The sequence below is a fragment of the Parus major genome, chromosome 9, assembly GCF_001522545.3.
Source record: "Parus major isolate Abel chromosome 9, Parus_major1.1, whole genome shotgun sequence".
NCBI lineage: Eukaryota > Metazoa > Chordata > Aves > Passeriformes > Paridae > Parus > Parus major.
In genome coordinates this window covers 11,008,027-11,028,868 of record NC_031778.1, presented here as the reverse complement: position 1 = coordinate 11,028,868, position 20,842 = coordinate 11,008,027, and the positions used below count along the sequence as shown (strand labels likewise).

At 40.5% G+C, this 20,842-nt stretch overlaps 1 protein-coding gene across 3 annotated transcripts in view; it reads left to right on the top strand.

Annotated features, from left to right (window-relative positions):
• SLC9A9 (solute carrier family 9 member A9) overlaps positions 1-20,842 on the top strand; it is a 175,851-nt gene that overhangs the window by 16,109 nt on the left and 138,900 nt on the right. The gene's annotated exons all lie outside the window — the stretch shown is intronic.

Below are 20,842 nucleotides of genomic sequence, written 5' to 3'. Positions count from 1 at the left end.
TATAATATAATATAATATAATATAATATAATATAATATAATATAATATAATATAATAATTATTCACTCTTAACTGTACTGTTACAGCAGTCCCTCTTTCTGCCTTCTAAAGAAGGATGGCCTGGGCTGAATTAATAACATTGTTGCTCAAATGCAGCACTAAGAAACGTAGTCAACTTTCCTTTATACAGTTTACCTGGGTAAGATGCATCTTGACATAGCTGTCCTGTCAGAGATTTAGTTCTGTCATTGTTACACCTACCCAAACATTATTCTAAAAGTGAGAAGACACATATCCAAAAGCTTCAGCAGGCAGTAGTTGTGGTTACTGAACTCTGCAAGACTGGGGATATTTTTTTATATTTTCAAAAGTATTTTAGTAGTCTGGCAAAGGCTGGAGGGGAGCTTAGTGAGGTTATGGGTGTGTTTATTAGTTTCTACCGGAAGCTTAATGGAATATACAAATGGGGTCTGGTGATAGGGAACCATACTGAGCTTATAATCTGGCTGTTCTTTCTCACTGGAGATCGACTTTACAGCTTGGAAATGAAACACTTGTAGCTATGTGCTCCAGCACAGCAAAGCCAAATGTCATTTGGCTTGAATTTACTGTGCGGTGCTGTGGGATTCTTCTGGATTTTGGAACTTTTTTTGCAATGGAAAATGGGGCCAGGTTAAGGGTAACCAAAAACAAAATCTTCTCTGTTACTGAGCTCTCCATAAATTAAGCAAATACCTTTACGAGGGTTATCTGCTGCTTCACCAGCTAAGCTCTTGCCTTCCAGGAGATAACTTTTGTATTAATTCAGGCTTAAATAATGTACAAGTAATATTTTTTTTCTTAATTACTGTTTTGTACTGTATGTTCCCATGAAATGACATATAAAAATCCCCCAGGTCCATCTTTCCTCCATACACCACTTGTAAATAGCAAATGCTTAACCTCCCCACAAGCAAGAATAAAAGCTTTCTTTTTGATACAAACAGAAACTGGCGAGGGGGAGTGTTAAAGCATCTTAGTGCTGTAGAAACTAACTGAGGGAGAAAGAGGGAAAAATTATATCTAGACCACTTACCGTCCTCAGTGGTAAAATCCCCCTGAACATCAGATGTCTGACTTCAACAATTTCTAACAATCTTTTTAAGCCAGATATTCAGCCTATGAGTAGAAATAAAGACAAAACTAGCAAGAAAACATTCATTGAATGTGCTATAACTGTTGTAAGAGTACAGTGCCTGTGCTGGTACCCCTTTTGGAGGTTTTGGCTGCTTCCATGTCCCATCTTGAAGTGAACACAGGCATTTTCTTTCAGTCGTGAGGCACTGTAGCCCCAGTTTTGTATTGACTTGAGGAAACTCAATAGAAATTATTTAGCTGAAAAATCAAGTCTCTCCAGATTTCTCCAAAGGCAGATGAACACCGAGCCCAGCAGGAAAAGAACTTGTGTTTTGTTGTTAATGTGCAGCTCAGTTGCCCAAAGCAGTAGCTTTGATTCTTCAGTCCAAATCTGAGGTAATTCCATTGCAGTCTGTGGAGTTGCCACCTGCAATTCAGAGCTGTAGTTGCAAGGGGTAGTTGCTGCTTCTCACTTTTGTTCAAAAGTGTATGGTGAGTCCAAAATGAGTTTGTCAAGTGCAAGTTTAGAGAAGCTTGAAAATAGACACTGTGGTACCTGGGTTGGGGAATTCTGCACAGGGAGTAAAGAGGGAAGAGGCTTCCTCATAGCAATAATTCAGAGAGTTTGGGCAGGTCTAAAAGTTCTAAAGTATTTTTAAAAGCACCTCCTATTTGTATGCTATGTGAAATTATGGATAAGAAGCTGGATTAAATCAAGACACTGATATAAAATAGTGTTTTCCAGACCACTGACACCCACACAGAATGGAAAGTTCTTCCAAGAGTACTTTGATGCCTTCAAGTATGTGTTACTGCAAGTTCAGCCAGAATTTGTAGCTATTTCGCAATAAGCATCTGACATTGTTTACTGCAGCAGAGCTGATCATGCAGAAAAGTTTTTCCTCTCATAAACAGATGTGCCAAGCAGCAGGATGTAATTATTTGTATCATCCAGAAGAACCCCTCAGCATATTGAAGAAAGAAATGTATGATAGGGAGTACTAAAGGTGTGGGGCTGCAGAGACAAACAGAACCTGGAATAGCAGGAGATTCATCTAAAGTAAAAAGCATGTTTAATTTGGTATTTGATACCCAGCAGGTTCTCCAGGAATCCATCAAAAAATTTAAACCATGAGCTCTTCTGAAAAACATGCAAATGACATTTGTTGCAAAACAGGATAAACACTCAAGTTCAGATATTTCCCAAGAAGAAACTCTATCCTGGAAGGGTTTGTTTGTGTGGTTTTTGTTTGGTTTTGTGGGTTTTCTTTACAAAATGTCTCCCCAGTTGCCTTCAAAGTCAAAGCTTTAACTGTAGGAATGAATACTCTTGAATAGAGCTCCTCATGTCTTCTTCCCTGATATTCATGAATCCTTTAAGAATTAACAACCAATGTGGCTTCCAAAGATTGCCAGTCCCCTATTTCTCTGGCTATAGATCATCCATGCACCTGTGCAAAAAAAGTCTCCTTCGCTGCAGCATCATTTGCAGTCTCAAGTTTGCAAGTCTGCTCTTGCAGCCTCTACAATAGTTTTCAGGGAAAACATATTTACAGAGCTGGTGAAATGGAAAATATGCATCCCTTATAGCTCCTTATCCTGAAATCCACTGCCTTTCTCAGTATCCTATCTTTCCAGAACAATTCCAGGCTACAGAGAAGATGAAAGCAGAGGGAAGTGCATTGACTCCAATGTGTTAGTTCATTTTCCACTTCTTACAGATATTTTTCCATACTTCATGAGAAACCTGCACACCAAGCCTATAACTGAGGAAGGCATCTCCAGCCCAGGCTGTGCATTGTTCCAGGCCACAAACACCTGTATGGCTTTGCTAGGTAGTGAGCCAGGCCACGTTTCCTTCTGAGTCAAAACAGGCAACTGTGTGACTGTCAGGAGGATGTAGACTTGTGAATTGGTTGCAAAGTGCTTCGGGCTGCCCCATGGTGAAAGGTGCAACAGAAATTTAAAACAGAGGAGGAAAAACCTATTCCACTACAGTATAATGGAACTACCTACAAGCTGCAGTCTCTTCAAACTGACATGTTTACTCTTAGACAGATCAAATGCTGAGCAACTTTGGGAAGTGTACAGGCAGAAAGTAGCTCATTGGAGCAGGAAGAGAGTGGGTGACTGAGATCTCATGCCTGTTACCTTGAAAAATTCATATGCCAGCTCAAAGGATGCTTTGTTCTCCCACCCACCACCATTTTACATACCCCACTTCTGAGCCAATTGATCAAATGGTGCTCTTGTATCTGACAAGTCTTTTACAGAGCACAACTGGTTTTGGCCTGAAATGTTCTATAAACACACCAGTTGTCATGATGGCCCTGGGATAGATGATGCATTCATTGGAGATAAAATCTGCAAGAGCTGGTCTGGTCAGGTAACCATATCCTACACAGTGAGAGGCAGATGACATTCAAATAGTACACAGAGCTTTTCTTTGGATTATTAAGATGACAATAAATCATATAAGGTGTGTCCCTAGTCTTGGCTCTCATTAAAATTCTGATTTTCTAAGAACTCCATTACATTTGACTCTATATTCCATATATTTGACAATGATGATAAATTGCAGCAAGTTCAGTGGATGGTCAGCAACAGGGACAGGGGCTGGGACGTTTGCCCCAAAAAGAAGAAACTGAAGAAACTGAGCTCATTTAGCCTAAGTAAGAGGGTCTTTGAGGGGAGATTACCAAGAAAGAAAATCCAGGTTCTTCACAGTACATGATGAGATGACAAAATTGAGGCTTGAGACATAAGCTGTATATTAAAGAGGTCTGACTTTTTCTTCATGAGGATACTCAAGCATCAGAACAGGTTGTCTAGAGATGCTGGATATGTAATCTCCATCCTTGGAGGTTTTCTCAACCTAAGAAGCTAAAGCCCTAACTACTGTAGTTTGAGCTCATAGTTGACCCTGCTTTGAGTAGGAATTTTGACTAAAGACACTCTCTGGTCCCTTCTAACATAAGTTAGTCTAAGTTCTATGTTGCTGTAAATAACAAACCTTACAGCAGAACATATGCTGCCCCTAGTCCATGTCTTTCAGCCTTTTCCTGCTATAAATTTCCTGCCACTTTTTCTGATTCCATTATCTTGGTCTCCTCATTCCATCCCCAACATTTATCTTCCAGGATATTTGTTTTTCTCCTCACTGTTTATTGAAATATGGAATCTGCAATAAAAAGGTCTTTCTGAAGAAAAGTTAGGATTATTTCACTTCCTTCTGAAGCCATGACGATGGCTCTTAAAATGTTAATTAGCCTCTATTCTTAGTCAGCTCCATACCTTAAACAGGAAAAAAATCACTTTCATTTCTGTAATGCACTGGTTGGGCACTTCCTTGCTCTTTGCAACACCACCTCTCCCCAGCTAACACTCTCTAGCTGAAGCTTCGCAGCAACCAAAATTGAAATGTGAAGAGACTACAATTGGCACTCCTCTTTGACCTCTCCATTATTGAGAGCATGGGAGCTTTTATCTCTGATATGGTTTTTATGTGTATGCTGCAAATTTTGAGCAGGATGATGTCACTGGTAAAAAACCAAACCACTTGATCTGCAAAAAGACAATGACTAACAGTAAAACCTCTGCAACAAGAATTTAAGGTCATGCACAGGCACAAGGACTGACCAAGAGACTGCACCAGTGATGCCTTTCCATAACCTTGTTGATGTATGAGAGGGTTGCTGTTCTTCAGACTTAAAATGAAAAAACAAATCTTTTTTTTTAATTATTCATGTTCATTTCTTCCATCCTTACTACCCACGCATTGATGAAAACAAGGAAAGATTTGATTTTCTGATGAATAGGAATTATTGTCAGAGTTCTGTTTGCTATTTCATTTAACCCAAGTGTGACTTCACATGAAAACATTAGGTGTGCTCCCTTGAATGACCTTTTGTTTTATTTTGGAAGGGGAAAGAGTGAGTGTTTATGCAACCTCAATGAAAAATAAGTATCAAAAAATGAAAGTGAGAAAGAAGGGAACCTATCTGAAGTTGTTCTCTCTAGCAAATCATGTAATGTGTTTTATGCAGTTCCCTCAGTTTTTCATCAGGATGTGAATCCAGCTGTTTTCAGTTTCTTGCCCTGTGAATAACATTGAGTTATTGAGTGAGATTGCTCTTCACCACTCCTTTGTCACACTCAACCTATAATTTAGGATGGAATTGACCTTAGGTCCAATCCCATGACAAAAACAAGGCTCACTTCAAAAGCTGGAGCAGGTTGTGAGGAGCCTGCTGGTCACATTTTGAATGCACCTTGGTGTCCATCTCCGAGGAGCAGCATTAGTATCCAGGTGCAGCTGGGTTTCAAACCAGTGGTCATTATTTTCTGAGCCCAGCAGGAGGGAGGCTGTGCCACCTTCCTTCCACCACCTTACCGAGATGGGTGACTTAACCAGCTTTCAGTAATCTTCCTATGAAAGTTATCTTGTCTGGCTCATACAGAAATCCAGGGTTTGTGCTGAACCATAACACAATACCCATCTAACCTGCTTGCCAGTCAGCCCTTCTCATTCAAAGATGTTTAAATACCTTTTAAGCTGGGTTTGATTTCTAGGAAGCAGAATATTGATCTCGCTCTAGATGTGGAAAAACACACTTGCTGACAGGCTCCAGGGTGTGACTGTTCAGCGGTGTCAGCCACAGCTGGGAGACAGCTCTGCCCCCTCCCATGCTGTGCCCTGAGCTGTGCTACACCGTTTGCAACCCCTTTTTGCACTCACCATCCAGACAGCTCAAAAATTCAGGTATCACGAAGGGCGAGCAGCCTCAGTGAGGCAGGCACAAGCGAGCACTACACAGAAGCCAGAAGCCTTATGTAGCTCGGATACTCAGTATCCGCCTTCCTGTCCAATCCCATTTTGGCACCTTTCCAAAACACCTTCACCTGCGGCCAAAGAATCACTGGTGTCTGATCCCCCATCACAGCGGAGCAAGAGCCTCACTTCTGGTTTCGTTCAGATTCTGAACGGTCCCTTTGTGCCGCTGATCGCAGTTTAACGCGCAGCACGCGTGGGGCTGCACAGTTTTAACTCCTAACGCCGTCAGACCCGAGCCGTCAGCTTTGTCTCCCACGCGCAAGAGAGGGGAGAAAAACTCATCCCGACTACTTTTAAAACACAAAGAAACGACGAGAGAAGGAGCAGGCGAAGCGTTTGTCAGCAGCGCCGGTGCCGCAGTGCTCGCAGCCGGGACAGCGCGCCCGGGTCCCCGCACTCCCGCAGTGCCCGCAGCCGACACCGGGTGGCGCCCGCGCTCCGCCCGCGCCGCGGCCGGGCCCTTAGCACGGCACAGCATGGCCCACGGCACGGCACAGCATGGCCCTCAGCCACGGCAAGGCACGGCACGGCCCTCAGCACGGCACAGCATGGCCCACGGCACGGCACAGCATGGCCCTCAGCACGGCATGGCCCTCAGCCACGGCATGGCCCTCAGCACGGCATGGCCCTCAGCCGCGGCAAGGCACGGCACGGCCCTCAGCACGGCACAGCACGGCCCTCAGCACGGCACGGCTCTCAGCCGCGGCACAGCCGGGCTCGGGACGCGGCGGAAACCAGGGCTGCAGTCCGTCTCAGCGCGAGAAAAACTTCATCTCACGCCAGGGATTCTGTGCAGGGCTTCTCTAGGCTGGTCCTGGGGACACCAGGCCACATGGGGGATCCTAGTCTGGGACATCCAGATCCAGGATATGCTCCTGTTCCGAATCAGGAGGAGCCAGCGCCAGCTCTCTTGTTTATCCTGTGACAGAGCAGTTTTCAAAGTCTGCGACAGCCAGGATTCTCGCTTCTCTTTTCTCAAACTTTGAGCACGCGTTGTAGTGGGTTTACTACAAGTTACTAAACAAGCATCATCCTTTACTTGTCAGTTTTCAAACACTGATCTACCCAGAGGTTCTGGATAATACAATAAATGAAACAATTTTGATGAACAATTATAGAAAACTAGGGATATCTTCAATATACAACAGTTTCTTAGCTAAATTTGTTAACCAGTCCGCAAAAATATTGGAATGTTAATAATCAGTCTGATTTTCAAAAGTTTTCATGTAGTTTTCTAAGTAGGGACTTAGTTACTGCAGTTGTGACACAATGATTTAAGGACATCACTAACAAAGTTACACAATCTGTGGGAACACTTGGAAGACTGGAAGTGACTCAGAAGCCTGCAGGAATTGTTACAATGCCCTCCAAAGTAAAAGGAATAGACTGCAAAACCCATTACAGTTGCAACCTCTCACTGGCAAATTGCAGCCTCATTAGTAATCTTGGCAAGTTGACGGGGGTTTTACATTACTGATCCTCTTGTTAGCCCCTCAAGTGTGCCACTGAAGCGCTCTTTCGGGAGCAGTTTGTGGAAGTGAATGTTGTAAATATATTGCCTTTATAGGCAAACAGACGCTTTCTGTCTTTGGGGCCATCAAACTGGCACATTCACCAACTCACAACTCACTTAAAAATAAATTGAAAGAGAAGGTAGTAGTTAAACCTGCCAAAAATTAGGATCTAATGATAATTGTTAGCACATAAATTTTGTAGTATTTTCCCAGTGAGCCAAGACGCATATAGTAACATAAAGCAGCTTCCTTTTCCCACAAAACTCTCTTTAGTAGTGTGGATGTTCTAGAAAACTTATGTCTTCTATATGCAAGGATGGCATACATACACACGCACACATATATATGTATGTATTTTTTAATTGAAAACCAGAATTATCTGCCAACAACATAGTGACTTACTTAAATGCACTAACATTACCGTAGAGCAATAGCAGTTGTTCTCAGTCAGGCAGTAGGGGGTCCTGTTCAGGTGTTCCACTAGGACAAGAAATTTATATAATTAGAAATCCACCTGTCACAACTGTCCCCAAGCACTCCCTCGGTGTCCTTAACACCACAGTCTGGCTGACAGCATGTGGTGATGCATGTAGTCAAGGAATGTAATTATCTCTCCCCTGTGCCTCAGTTTTTCTCGTGAATTCTTTAAACCTGGCTGTTCTTCCATTAAACTGACCTGGGAGCTGCGGAGAATCCAAGCAGAATCCTTCCACTTCAGTATAGCACTGGTAGCAGTTTAACACTTTCCCAATAATTACCCACAAATGCTCCATGAAGGACAAACAGTTCCACATAGCTTCTCAGATAATACTCTCCCTGATTATAGAGTCTCAGGAGGGCTTTTCTGCCAAGGAGAAAAAAATGCCACACCTTGAGGTTAGCTCCTCATGGGCTGTAAACAAGGTGTCCGTAGCCACACTGTTCAAAACTTTTTCTCATCTATGTTCTTCCTCTGTTCATTACTGTCCCTTGTGTCACTTCTGCTTTGAAAGAATTAATTATTCAAGCTGCCTACATGTCTCTTTTCAACAGCAGCTAGCCCTATTGTGTTACAAGGACAAAAACCTTCCGTAACTGCCAGGACAGATGGCTGAAGCCTGGCAACACGTTTCAGAGGAGTGCCACACCTCTGTGTTATCAAACCTGGCTTTATTTGCACACCTCCTTATCTTTGATATTTTAATTACAGTGCTACTCTTGAGGATATTCTTGTTGCACAAAAAAATCATATTGAATTATTCTTTAGTGCCTCATTAAGACAAAAAAATGGGAAACATGATCCAGATGCAAACTAAAAGCCAAACAATCCAAAGAATACAAATTATGTAATTTAATAAAAATCTTGTTTAAGGACTTATTATTTATGCTAGGTTTTTAACATGTTGGGAATGGAAACACTGCAGTATTATTCTGCAAATATCCCTGCTGGAGTACTTTTTTCTTGCCATAGTGATACTATGTAAGCCGTGCTATCTCCAGGGAATGAGTAACAGTGCAGTGCCAAGATGCTGTGCTGAGGTATCTGTGCCTTCATACTTCCTTTCCTGCAGAGTTTTCTGCCTCTAAAAAGATGTCTGAGTTGCTTTCTTGCACTTCTTTGATCTGTTTGATCATTATATTGTAACCCATTCTTAATTTCCTCTTACTGGTCCATTTTGAAAGCCTCATGTATGATTTTCAGTTGATAAAATTGCCATTGGGCTGCCCTTGCTCTCCCTTTAGCATCGTCATCACTCATGAACAGATGCTGGGGAGGCAGATGATCTTTCAAATGTAGCAAGGAAGACTGGGAGGAGAACGCCTGGAGGCAGATTCAAGCACTTAGAAGGGTGTAGTCACACACAGTGGTGTTAGCTTGCTTCAGGGAGGGAGGGGAGGAGAGCTGAACATCAAAGTGCAATGGAAATGTAAAATCCTTAGTTCTGTGATTCCTCCTTTCATCTGTGCTTTTTCTCCTGGTAAGGTGTTGCAGGCAGCTCTGCTTTCTGTGCCACCGAATGGACTCAAGCTTCAGTGAATGTAAATGGAGCCCCTGGACCAGTTTTTTTTCTATCCTTCAGAAGTTCTAACACTCTCTGAAATTAATTTGAAATTGGATATTTTCAATCAGCAAAAGCAGGTACAAACAGTCTTTCTAGGACAAACAAGGCACAGGTATTCTTCAGACTCAAGTTGCAACAAGATGGGGAAGAGCAGGAAAATTGGGAGTAGTCCATCGCAGGGGATGCCTTTGGCTGGCTCAAGCTATACACTGCACGGTGGTGCCAGACTGGCATCTGGGACAGAAGCTCTGGTGCAGGATACAGCCTGTCCCATGGACACCGTGTCTCAACCCAAAAACGGGGTGGCCTCAAGAACCTCCTGCCCTTCTTTCCTCGACCTGGTGGCTGCAGGGCTGTTTCTCTCCACATCCTCACTCCTGTCTCCACCTGTGCAGGTTTTATGTCCCTTCTGAAACGCCTCATCGCAGAGGTGCTGCCACCATTGCCAATGGGCTCAGCCTTGGCCAGCAGCAGGTCTGTCCCAGAGCCTACTGGCATTGGCTCCATCAGGCACAGGAGAAGCTTCCAGCAGCTTCTCACAGCAGCCACCCCTTTAAGCCACCCCTTTAGCCCCCTTGCTACCAAAATCCCACAACACAAACCCAACGCAGTGTTAAAATTTGGCTACAGCTGCTGTAAAAAATCAATCCCAAAAGTTACTGTAGTTCACAGTAAGCCATTCTCAGTGATGTAGCACCAGTTAATTTGTCTCGGTGTCCTCCCAATGAGGGAATGTACTTCAGTCTTGCTCATTTAAGTATATAATCTTTCTCTGATCTTTGAAGTGATGAAATGAAGAAGTAGATCACGAGGCATAGAAATTAGAGCAGTAAAAGAGCTATTAGCCTGTAGAGCTCATTATTCCACCCCTAAAAGGCTACTTTGCAGTTCATTCTTGGGTGCTTTGTCCAGTATACCTAAAAACCTGGGAATACAGGAAGAATGAAGGAGCAATTCTAGTGTGCAGAAACTCAGTCCTTTTCTCTCTGCTTTAATCCAGCTATAGGATGAAGCAAAGCAGTAATTGCTGCCATTATAGAGAACAAATCTATTTGCATTTCTACAGTGCTTCAGCTCTAGCTGTGAATGCCTAATCAGTCCTATTGCTGGAAAAATATTTTCCAGCCTCTTGTCAAATCTATGTCTGATTGCAGTGCATTACTGCAAAGCCACTTCACCCGTGCCCTGGCCCACATCACCAGAGGGCTGGGTGAGAATTTTTGAAGCCAGTGCTGGTGTGTAGGAAACAATACAGCAGTGTCTGTCATTGCTTCAGGAACTGGGTCTCTAACAGAATCCTGCCCAGCATAACAGGCAAAGGTGTTTGTGTTTCTAGAACTGTAAAACTCTAAACAATGGGTGTGTAAAGATCTCCTTACACATCTTTGCAGGAATAGTAACATTTACCCAAATGTCCACGCTAGCCTTAATAATTACATTGCATTTTCCTCACCCAGACTTCTCCAGCAGTTTTGGCTGTAGGCTGTTTCTCATTCCCTGCTCTGCATGCTTATCAGACTGATAATAAGCACTATCGAGCCACTGCTACATCCTGATGCAAACGTAGCTGCACAGTGTGACACATATTTGTATATTTACCCTGAATCTCAATGAGTTGCACCTGCTTTTCTACTAATCAGAAGTTTTGTTCTGCCTTCACAAACCCTGGAAATTTAAGGAGAGTTGAAGCTTAGTATGCAGTTCTCAGCACTGATAGAGCTGCTTGGTTTCAATCACCCAGCACATAAGTGTTGTAATCTGGCCAAATATGTTTTCCTTATTTACACTTCTATTTAATTTGATATGTAATGCACGTGAGTCAGACAAAAATCATTTGTCCCATGATGTTTTTACATACGCATTTAAGAATTTTATCTCTTGTAATTCACTGTCACTGTTAGCACTGTTCCAAAGTCAAAATCATTTAAACAAATATCTCAATATTTTCTCATCAAAACCATTCATTTTTAATGCATTTACAGAGTAATTTTTTCCATGAGAAAGCAGCCAGTGCCTCACAACTACATTTCCATTTAATGAATTTAATTTTCATTCTTTCACCTCACCCAGGAAACATTTAAGGAAATTTTCCATTTAATCATTTCAACTAAAAGCTACGGCAGTAGCTTTGGATTTTAAAGATTGTCAAACCTCATCCTGTAGAATGGGAAACTTTGTTTTTAAACAAGACACAACAATCATGAAAGACCCTGTAATGGAAAAAGCGTGTCCTGTAACTGGGCACGTGCACTCCTTGGTTAGAGAAGTGACCACCATGAGATGCACCAAATCAATCTGTCCTAGAGATGTTAATTCCACAAGCTGTTCAGGAATGCTGTGGTAAAACTCTCTTTTATACATCCAACTTGTGCCTGTGTAAGTCTCCTTATCAGATCCCAGGGCTAGAAGAATAAAATACATTTATTTAGAAGTCCTTCAGCCTTTGGGGGAAAGGAAATGAAAACCTGGACAGGGAGTGAAGTAGATCTTGACACATCTGCAGATTTATACCAGAGGTTCAATCATATATCTTACAGAATCCTATAGGTTTATATCCTAAATCTCAGAAGGAATAAGAAATAACTCCCACCTACTGACTTCTGCTAGCAATAACTAACCAAATGTTTTGGCAATTCCTAAGCTTAAATGGGGTCTGTCCTTGGCTGTTGTCAGTGAGGAGCATGGATACAGGATAGAACCACAGAACATACTCAGACTGCTGTGTGGGTGGGCTTTGTGCAGTGTGAACTAGAGTAAAAAAAGGAAAAAAAGAATTCTACAAAGGGCTTTTTATGTGGTTACAGCCTGTGAGGATCCCCCTGGTATGTCCAGACCTGACAGAAAGCAGCTTGCACCTGAATATCTGGAACATTCTTGGTAGTGAGAACAGGATGTTTTCATCAGCATTTTCATTCACTGCCTTGAACTTGTCAAATTGCTCACAACATACTGAAAAGCACATTAGGGAATGACTTCTCTTCACAAACAGCAATTGCCTAACGTTCCATATGTTTGGTTATTATGAGTCTCTGCCCAAGGGATTTATCATGAAAATGCTGTTGCACTTTGATATTAAAATAAAAAAAAATCAATGAAGAAATGGTTGTATGCTATGGAGAAGAACCAACACCACTGTGTGAAGGAGCTGACTGAAATACTGGCACTGAATCCATGTGATCCAGGAGCACAGTCTGGTGGGGAAGGGGCAGATCCCACAAGACAGCAGACTTCTCCTCTACAGAGCACCCATACTTGTCAAACTTGTTAGTACAACTTCAGAAGCCACAAACCTATTAAAGAGGAGTGTTTAAAATAAAAATACAGTAGCACAATAGCAGGCTTCTTGGGGACCCTGCTGCTATATTTAAAGTAATAAAACCATTTCTACCTAGCTCACCAGTTAAGGATAACTTTATAAGCAGCAGGACATAACCTGCTTACCACAGGTTAAGTGTTTTAAAGCTTATGTCCTGCTGATTCATTCTGAATCATATCACCACAAATACATTCACCCTGGGAAGTTATTTATTGGCTTGGATGGTTCCTGTTTCTGAAAGTTCATTGCAGTAGTTTCATGTCACTTTAGGCCTATCTGCATGCCTGTCCAATAGTTAATTTTTCTTATTCAGCAAAAAAAAAACCTGTTTTCACTTGACCAATGAGCATCATTGCACATTAATACTCTTATAGCCCTAGAAACAGGAGCTAGCCTGGGCAAAAGGAATTTTATCATTCTCCTCCATCTTTGTTCATCAGAGCAAGGATTCTGTTTAAAAATAAACCCAAACTCAAAATGTTTGTTAAAGGTCGAATGTGTTTCTTTTCCTGTCTATACACTTATAGAGATTCTCACACTTTCAGAGGTCTAAATTTTAGATTTCAATTACTATGGCACAAGACTGATCCATATCCTAAGCTGTAACCACACCCTAATTTATAAACGAGGAACTTTGGTATTTTAAAGTTGGTTGATAATTCAAAGTGTCCCAAATTTCTAAGGGAGACTGAACCAAGCCCGGGTAGCACCTGGAAACTCTCAAGCCTTGGCAATATCCCTGTCTGTCCTAAACACATTTAACTTTTTCATCAAACAATAAATTTTACATTTGAAAACTACACTAACTTAAATGCCTGTCAAGGATACCTGTCAGTTTTCATTTATAGTGCAAGTATGAATTCCTGTTTTCTTTGTTCTTGAGCTACTTGTACCACTATTTGATTGAGCTAATCCAATAAAAATGCTAAAACTGTTTCAAACATTTTTCTTTATAGTTCATTTCATGCCCTATTTTACAGCAGGTTGTTCTCTAATCTAATTTACATTACTCCAAAATCACAAACTGATCCTAATTACCTTTTAATGATAATACAAGCTAATTTAAAGGAAACATCAGGTGCTGCAATGAAAACCTATTGTAGTTCACTGCAAATGAGATCTTTGGGTTTATGTATTTTGATATGAAATATTAAATGAAAATATTTTCTTGCTTTATGTATTAAATTCATTATTTACCCTGCAGTTTCAAATGTGGGGCAGAAGTGTGGCTATTTGGAGGAGTTCATTCTGAAATTTAGAGAATAAATGAATTATTCATTAATTAGTTCAGCATGAATAATAACCAGAAGCATGAGTCTGCCTTTAACATAGATTGATAGCAGGTTAGGATCCAACAATGTTTCTATACTTGGAGAAGGAGTTCAAAACATTATTGGCTCTCACTTTCTTGACTCAAAATACTTTTCTTCTGAATTTCTGATGAATCAGACTTGGTTTTTTCCTTTAATCACTCAGATCTGAGAGATCTGAGGACATTCCACAGACAGGTCTTTTGTACAAACACTCTTGACTGTCCTGAAAACTATTTCTGAAAGTAGAATTTTTCTCTCATATGGAGTTATGAAGAAGACTCGGAGGTTTATTTGACACATGGAATGTTCTTGAGGTTGAAAAGACAAAATTATCCTCATAGATCCCTCTGTCAATATAATAATAAGGTGATACACAGTGATATTAAATTTTGGCACATTTGAAGCTTCCAAGGTGAAGAAAAGAGATACAAAGTTTTGTTCTGGGTCCATAGCTAATCTGTGACACTTAAATGCTTTCAAATGTGCTTAAAGCCATGGATTTAGCAGAGTCTTTAATATTAAAGTCAGACATTTATATAGATAATGGGATGGGATTAGGGGTCTTAACATTTCAGAATACAAAGCACCCACTCAGCTGAGAATTCAAGAGAAACTTTTCATACTGGAGACAATTTTATGAGCTGCAACAGGTCTTCTTGAACTTATAAAACCCCAAAATATTTAGACTATACTAAGTTCTTCAGAATGTTGACCTCTTGTAGGTAAAGAAAGAACATTTAATGTTAAGATTGCTAGAATTATGGCAATCATCAAAGTTTCTCATTGGTGAAGTGAATTCATTGCTGACTGACTGAATGAGCCAATTAACCAGTGAACTCAATTTACCCAACCCCTGACTGACTTTGTGTGTTAGTTCAGACAACAGTTGTGTAATCTGAGAACTCTGAGTTATTGACATTTAACTACATTAAACTCCTGTAGATAATACAGTCACTGTCTTATTTTCTCTGTGTAAACTGGGTATTTTCAGTCCTTCTTTTTTCATAATGAAAGTCTCTTGGTGTCACTAATATTTTTTTTAGAATGCCACCACCTTCTGAACAGCAGTGATTTAGGAATTTCTAAAACAATTTTCATTATTGTATCTGGAAAATCTTATGTCTGGTTTTTCTAGGTTTAATTTTTACTGTCATGGGGATATCTCTCTCAAGTACGTATGTCAGTCAGGAATTCATCACCTTTTTGAAAGTTCTCTCAATTTATAACACTGAGCAAAGTAAATCTTGAGGTAATGTTTAAATTTGTAGTGCAATAAAATATTGTGGGACTATGATTTGTACACAGTACAGTTGACAGTGTTTCATGGCTTATTTACCCAAGTAATTATTACATTTTACTCAGCACTCTGAGATCAGGTGCAGGTTTTTCATTGCAGAGGTTCAGGTTGTTATGTATATAATGTGTAATGGCTCTAATTTAACTGGAGCTCAGGAACACAGGGATCCTGAAGCTGTGTCACACTCATTAGAGAAATATTAAAAATACATTAAATTATCGTATGCAGTCATGAGTGATGGTGAATTGCTTTGTATACCTGTGAGGCAAACTGTTGTAAAACTCTAATACAGTAAGGGCTATTTGAAAGTCAGTCTGAAAAAACAGATAAGAGATTTTTTAAAAAAACACCAAACCATAAAATACCATTCATTGGTAGTTTCCAGTGAAGACTGGTGACCTCAGCTTTCATCTCATGTGTGTTCATCATGCCTTATCCCCTTTTTTTCACTCCTTACTTTTACTGCATTGTCAGCATTTACCAGCAAAATCTACAATTGTATCTTGAAATTTTGAACATTGGCAAAATGTTTCTTTCAACCTTAAAAGAAAGCATCTCTATATTTCAATAGACATTTCCCATGGTTGAATGTACTACAGAAGACTAACCAAAATAAAATTCATACTGACATGTAGCTATTCTTTACTTTCATGAGGACAAATCCATAGGAAGATATTTTTAGTTAAGCAAAGACTCAGATACTGAGGCTTTCTGAGCACTTGAGCCTCCTGCATAATCTTGTCCAAGCCAGTCCTAAAGCCTCAAACACAAATATGGTTGGCCTTCCCTTAAGTGAAAAAACAGGGCATCACAGGACTGCAATTTTGAAGCCTTTCTCAGTTTTTCTATTACCAGTGGCCCCCAAATTGACTGATAGAGAAACCTGGGCTGTATTTTTTATTTACATTCAATACCTGCTTGCTTGATTAAACAACTCTGAGCAGCCTTCACTTTCCCAAAACTCCAGTAGCACGGGACTGTCTGAGGAGCCAGGATACCTGTGGATTAATGGTAACTGAAACACAGCCTTTCTTTCCCTGTCTCTGAGGTGTGAAGTGTATTTCCCTCCATTTAGCTTTCCCATCCCAACTTCTGATGTAGGAAGCAAACAGAAGATGATCCATGCCTACCACCAAAATCTCGGTGGTAAATCTTTCCCATTGCCCGCGGGAGAAGGCACGCGAAGGCCTTTGCCCCTCCCGGGGCTCAGCAGTGCTCACTGGAGCTGTGTGTCACATCTGCTGATGCTAACGCTTTGGGAGAGCTACAGCTGGGCAGTTGGAATGCTCAGCTGCTGGACAGTCACTGTGCCCCAGGTAACTGGGGATGCAGCGAATTTGTAAAGTCAGGTTCTTTTCTGATCTCTGTTATTTCTATAGCCAGAGGGGTTTTCTTGTGTGATTTCTACAGGAGAACTCTAGGTAATGTTACTATTGCTTTATTGTTACCTGACACACTTCAGTGAGGTTTTCTCCTGCTTTGATTAGTGAGAAAATGATTTTTTGGAGAAAAGCCCATGATAGTACCTTTTCTAGTGACAAAACTGATTTAAAAGAGGACTAAAAGAAGGAAGTAGTAGCACAGAGAGCAATTTGAAATAACGGATCACTGCAGCCAGAACATTTGATGTGAAGAATTCTATTGTGTAGAAAAAGCTATAGAAATATCTTGGTATGGTAGAAAAATCAAAATAAAGAAATGCATTTTTCATTTTCATCTCTACTATTTGTGTTTTTCAGCATATATTTTAAATTCTGACAAGTGACTTCTTTATTTCTATTATAGTATCAGCCAATCACTATTTTACTTCATACACAAGCAAGAATAAAATCATCCCTTTTTCCTCTTGTTGGTTTATTAATATCACTATTCCTTGTGAAAAAGAAGAAATATGAAGGAAGAAATATTTTTTCATCTTTTACTTGCGTGATTACAATCTGTAGCCATGTTCAACTGGCTTCAAGCTACAAGATAATCATGTCTAGATAGGGTAAGATTCTTTAGGGAATTAGACTATGAGATAAAAAATTCTCTGCAGACTAGAAAATATATTTGGCAAGAAAGATTTAAATTACAAGTCTCTTCCATGCTACACAGAATAACTGCACAAATGCTTTATATCTGGAATTATGCTTTTAAAACCTTTAACACAATAAAGACCCATAGTGAGATTCAACAGTGATAATGCAATGAATAACAAAGCTGAAGAAAATACAACTGCTGATAGAATCATCAGGCAGATGGGGCTATCTGTATTGAGGATACAGGGCATGTGTGTGTGCTTTATGTCTTCACTTAGCAGGTTCTGTTACATTCTATTTATGTTCTCTAGAGCTTTAAATTAAGAGTAGATTCCTTTAGAACTGGTAGGTTTTCTCGTTTTAGTTTGCATGAGACGATGCAGTTAGTTTAAAAAGAAGCAGTATCCTATAAACTAACCTGCCAATATGTATTTATTGCCATGGTTTTTTTAGTTTGCTCTGTTGCAGAGGGATAGGTGCTGTGATGCCAAGTCCTGCAAGCTGAAGATGTGTCTGGGATTTTTAAGAGGCAAAGCTTGGCACAGATTTCTTGCCTGACTACACCACTGAGGCATATTTTTACCACAAGGGACTTGAAGGATTTTTTTCAGTTTGCATTTGTCTCATCTCACATGTACCTAAGGTACCTTATGCAGTCTTCTTGTCCCCCTTTGTGCACTGTTCATGCATACAGAGCTGCTCTCAAGAGTTCTTTTGGACCCTGCTGTCTCACGTTCCCAGGAGCGCTGGTCCCGGGCTGGTTGTACCGGCTGTCTTTAGGAGCAGCACAGCCTCTTGCTGATTACCTGTCGGGTGTGCTGTGCTCACTCTGTGTTACTTATGGCCTTTAGCCACCCAGAGGACTAAAACTCTTGCCAGGATTTCAGCCTCCCTGTCTTGAAGACTCTGGTATCTTTTCCCTTCCCAGTGTGGTCTGATCCTGTTTGTGACTACTTACTATGATTCTGTCCTTTGCATCTTTCCTGCAGCCTCCCCATTCTGCATCAGACATACCCCACTTCCTCTCTCTAAAACTACCAATTATCTCTCTTTTACTAGCAGTATGCTGAAGAGAGGTTTTGCTATTGAGAGCTTTCTCACAAGAACTTCCCAAAAACCCCCAAAGCAATTTTGCTGTCTCTTTTCAGATCCCTTAAAACCAGATGCTGCTAAAGGAAGCTCTTGCAAAAAAATAAGCTTCTGTTGAGCAGCATCTAAAGCTCTTCCTGAGCATTTAGAAAGTTTTATGTGTAGTAATTACTCCTTAAAGGCCTTAGGAGATGGCTTTTTTCCCTCTGCATGTAAACAGCAGCTAGTTCACAGATGTCCCAGTTCCAGAGTAGCCTTCCTAGACAGCAGCTTTAGAAACAAACTCACTGGAACCTTCCAGCAGTACACTGCCAGCCAGTGTGCTTTCCAAACTCCTTTCCTCAATGCTCAGCAGAACTGTGGTAGTAAAAAAACTGGACCCTGCACAAATGGAGACTCTTCACCCCCACTTTTCTACACCAAGCTTCAAAATTCAGTCTGGCCTCGAAAATCTAAGGATAGCCCAATGCTCAGAATAATTAAAGCCTTGAAGAGTTTTTGTTCTGGTTCTTCAGTGTCTGTTATTTACTTTCATTTTTGTTAGTTTTGTCAGTTTAAAGGGGGTTTTTTGTGTTGTTGTGCTGAGATTTTGTGTGGTTTGTGTGGTTTACTTGCTGGCTCATATTGGAAATTATTGTAGTTAAAGTTCAGTTTCCCAGAAGATTCTTACTTCAGCAAGTCAAATATTTATATGGTGTCTCCTCTACTGTGTAATGACAGCATTCTATGCAGCATTTTTTAGTGATGAGGCACTTTGTAAGTGCCAGACTTGCATAATCTGGAAAATTCTGAATTCTCATGTGTTTCATTACATTACTGTTTTTCTCTTTTCCTGCTGAAGTGGTAAAATATTTGCCCTAGCTTGATGGGTTCCTCCCCAGACTTAAAAAAAAATGTTTGGGTGTAGAAAATATCAGGTCTCCTGCAGCAAAGCTGATCTGTATTTTATTCTTCTGGTTTTTTACTTTATTAATGTTACAAATCTATGTCAAATTGGTTATCCACAAACATTTTTTTGAAGAACAAAACCATCACTAAGTCCATCTGAGAAGTTTTCCACAACTTTTAATTACTGATAAATTTAATTATCATTATTAAATTTGCCAAATAGTTAGAACTTAGTTTTATTTACTATTTTTAAATAGGTTTTAAATGAGGGAGAAGAATGTCTCTGGTCAAACCTGAAAGTAGGTTTAGGCAATTATTTCTAAAAGACATGGCTGTGCTCACTTCTCTTACTGTGGCTTTGGATACAATTGAACATTGGGAGAGCTGCACCACAATCAGGTTTTGAAGGACTCATTCCTTAAAGCTGACAAATTTTGCTGGGGATAAAAAGACAAAGTTCACTGCAAGGTCTTGAGTCATTATGCTTTGGGAAGGGAGAGAAGGTGAGCTCATCAATCAAGGAGACCCACAGCTGGATATGGTGTTTTAGGGCAATTGCTGGTGAACTGTTTGCTAGAGAACTTTTGTAAATATGTACACAAATACCCAGGGCCACTGGGGAAGGCCGTGGTGACCTGTCTGCTTCTCTCCTTGTGCAACACAGTGAGCTTGGTGACCTATCTGAAAGTGATTTGTAATTAACTCTCCGCCTGTTTGTTAATTGCACTTTATCTGTCCCTCAGATCTGTGTTGATGTGACTTCAGGAGCTCTTTAGGAGGATAGCTGAGGGCAAAACCCAGCCCAGGAGGAGCACACATGGAATTGTTTAAATGATTGGTTTAGAGTCTGAAGTTAGAAGAGCGCAGCTGTCAATGTGTTTATGGAGCAGGCATTGGATGCAATGGGGTTTATTATTAACTAGACTGAACATGAATCATATTGTAAAAATCTGCAACAGGTTCTAACAACAAGTGAATCTCTTATTTTTTTCCAAGTTATTTCAAGATTCTGGTTGGAATGCACATCTCAGAGAGCACTGCCTAGTTACATAAACCAGTGATAACATTTCCTGTGATACCAGTGAGGCTGTAGCAGTGTATTTTGAAGTGTGACTTTGTTGGCTCACTGTTATTGTGAGTTGTAAAATATGCCCATTTAGAGACCTTATGTGGAACTTTGAGTGCCACTAACATTTAAAAGCTGATAGAATAAAACAATTAAATTAGAAATACAGAGCAAGCCACTCAGCTGATAGTAGAACTGCCTTTGTTTAAGAGTTCTATATTAGACAAATTTGTCTTAATAATGTCTTCTTAAGCTTTCCTTATCTTTCCTTTTGAAAAATAAACAGCCCAAACCATTGTTCTTTGCTAACAGCAGATGACAATCACCCAGAAAACCTTTGATTTGG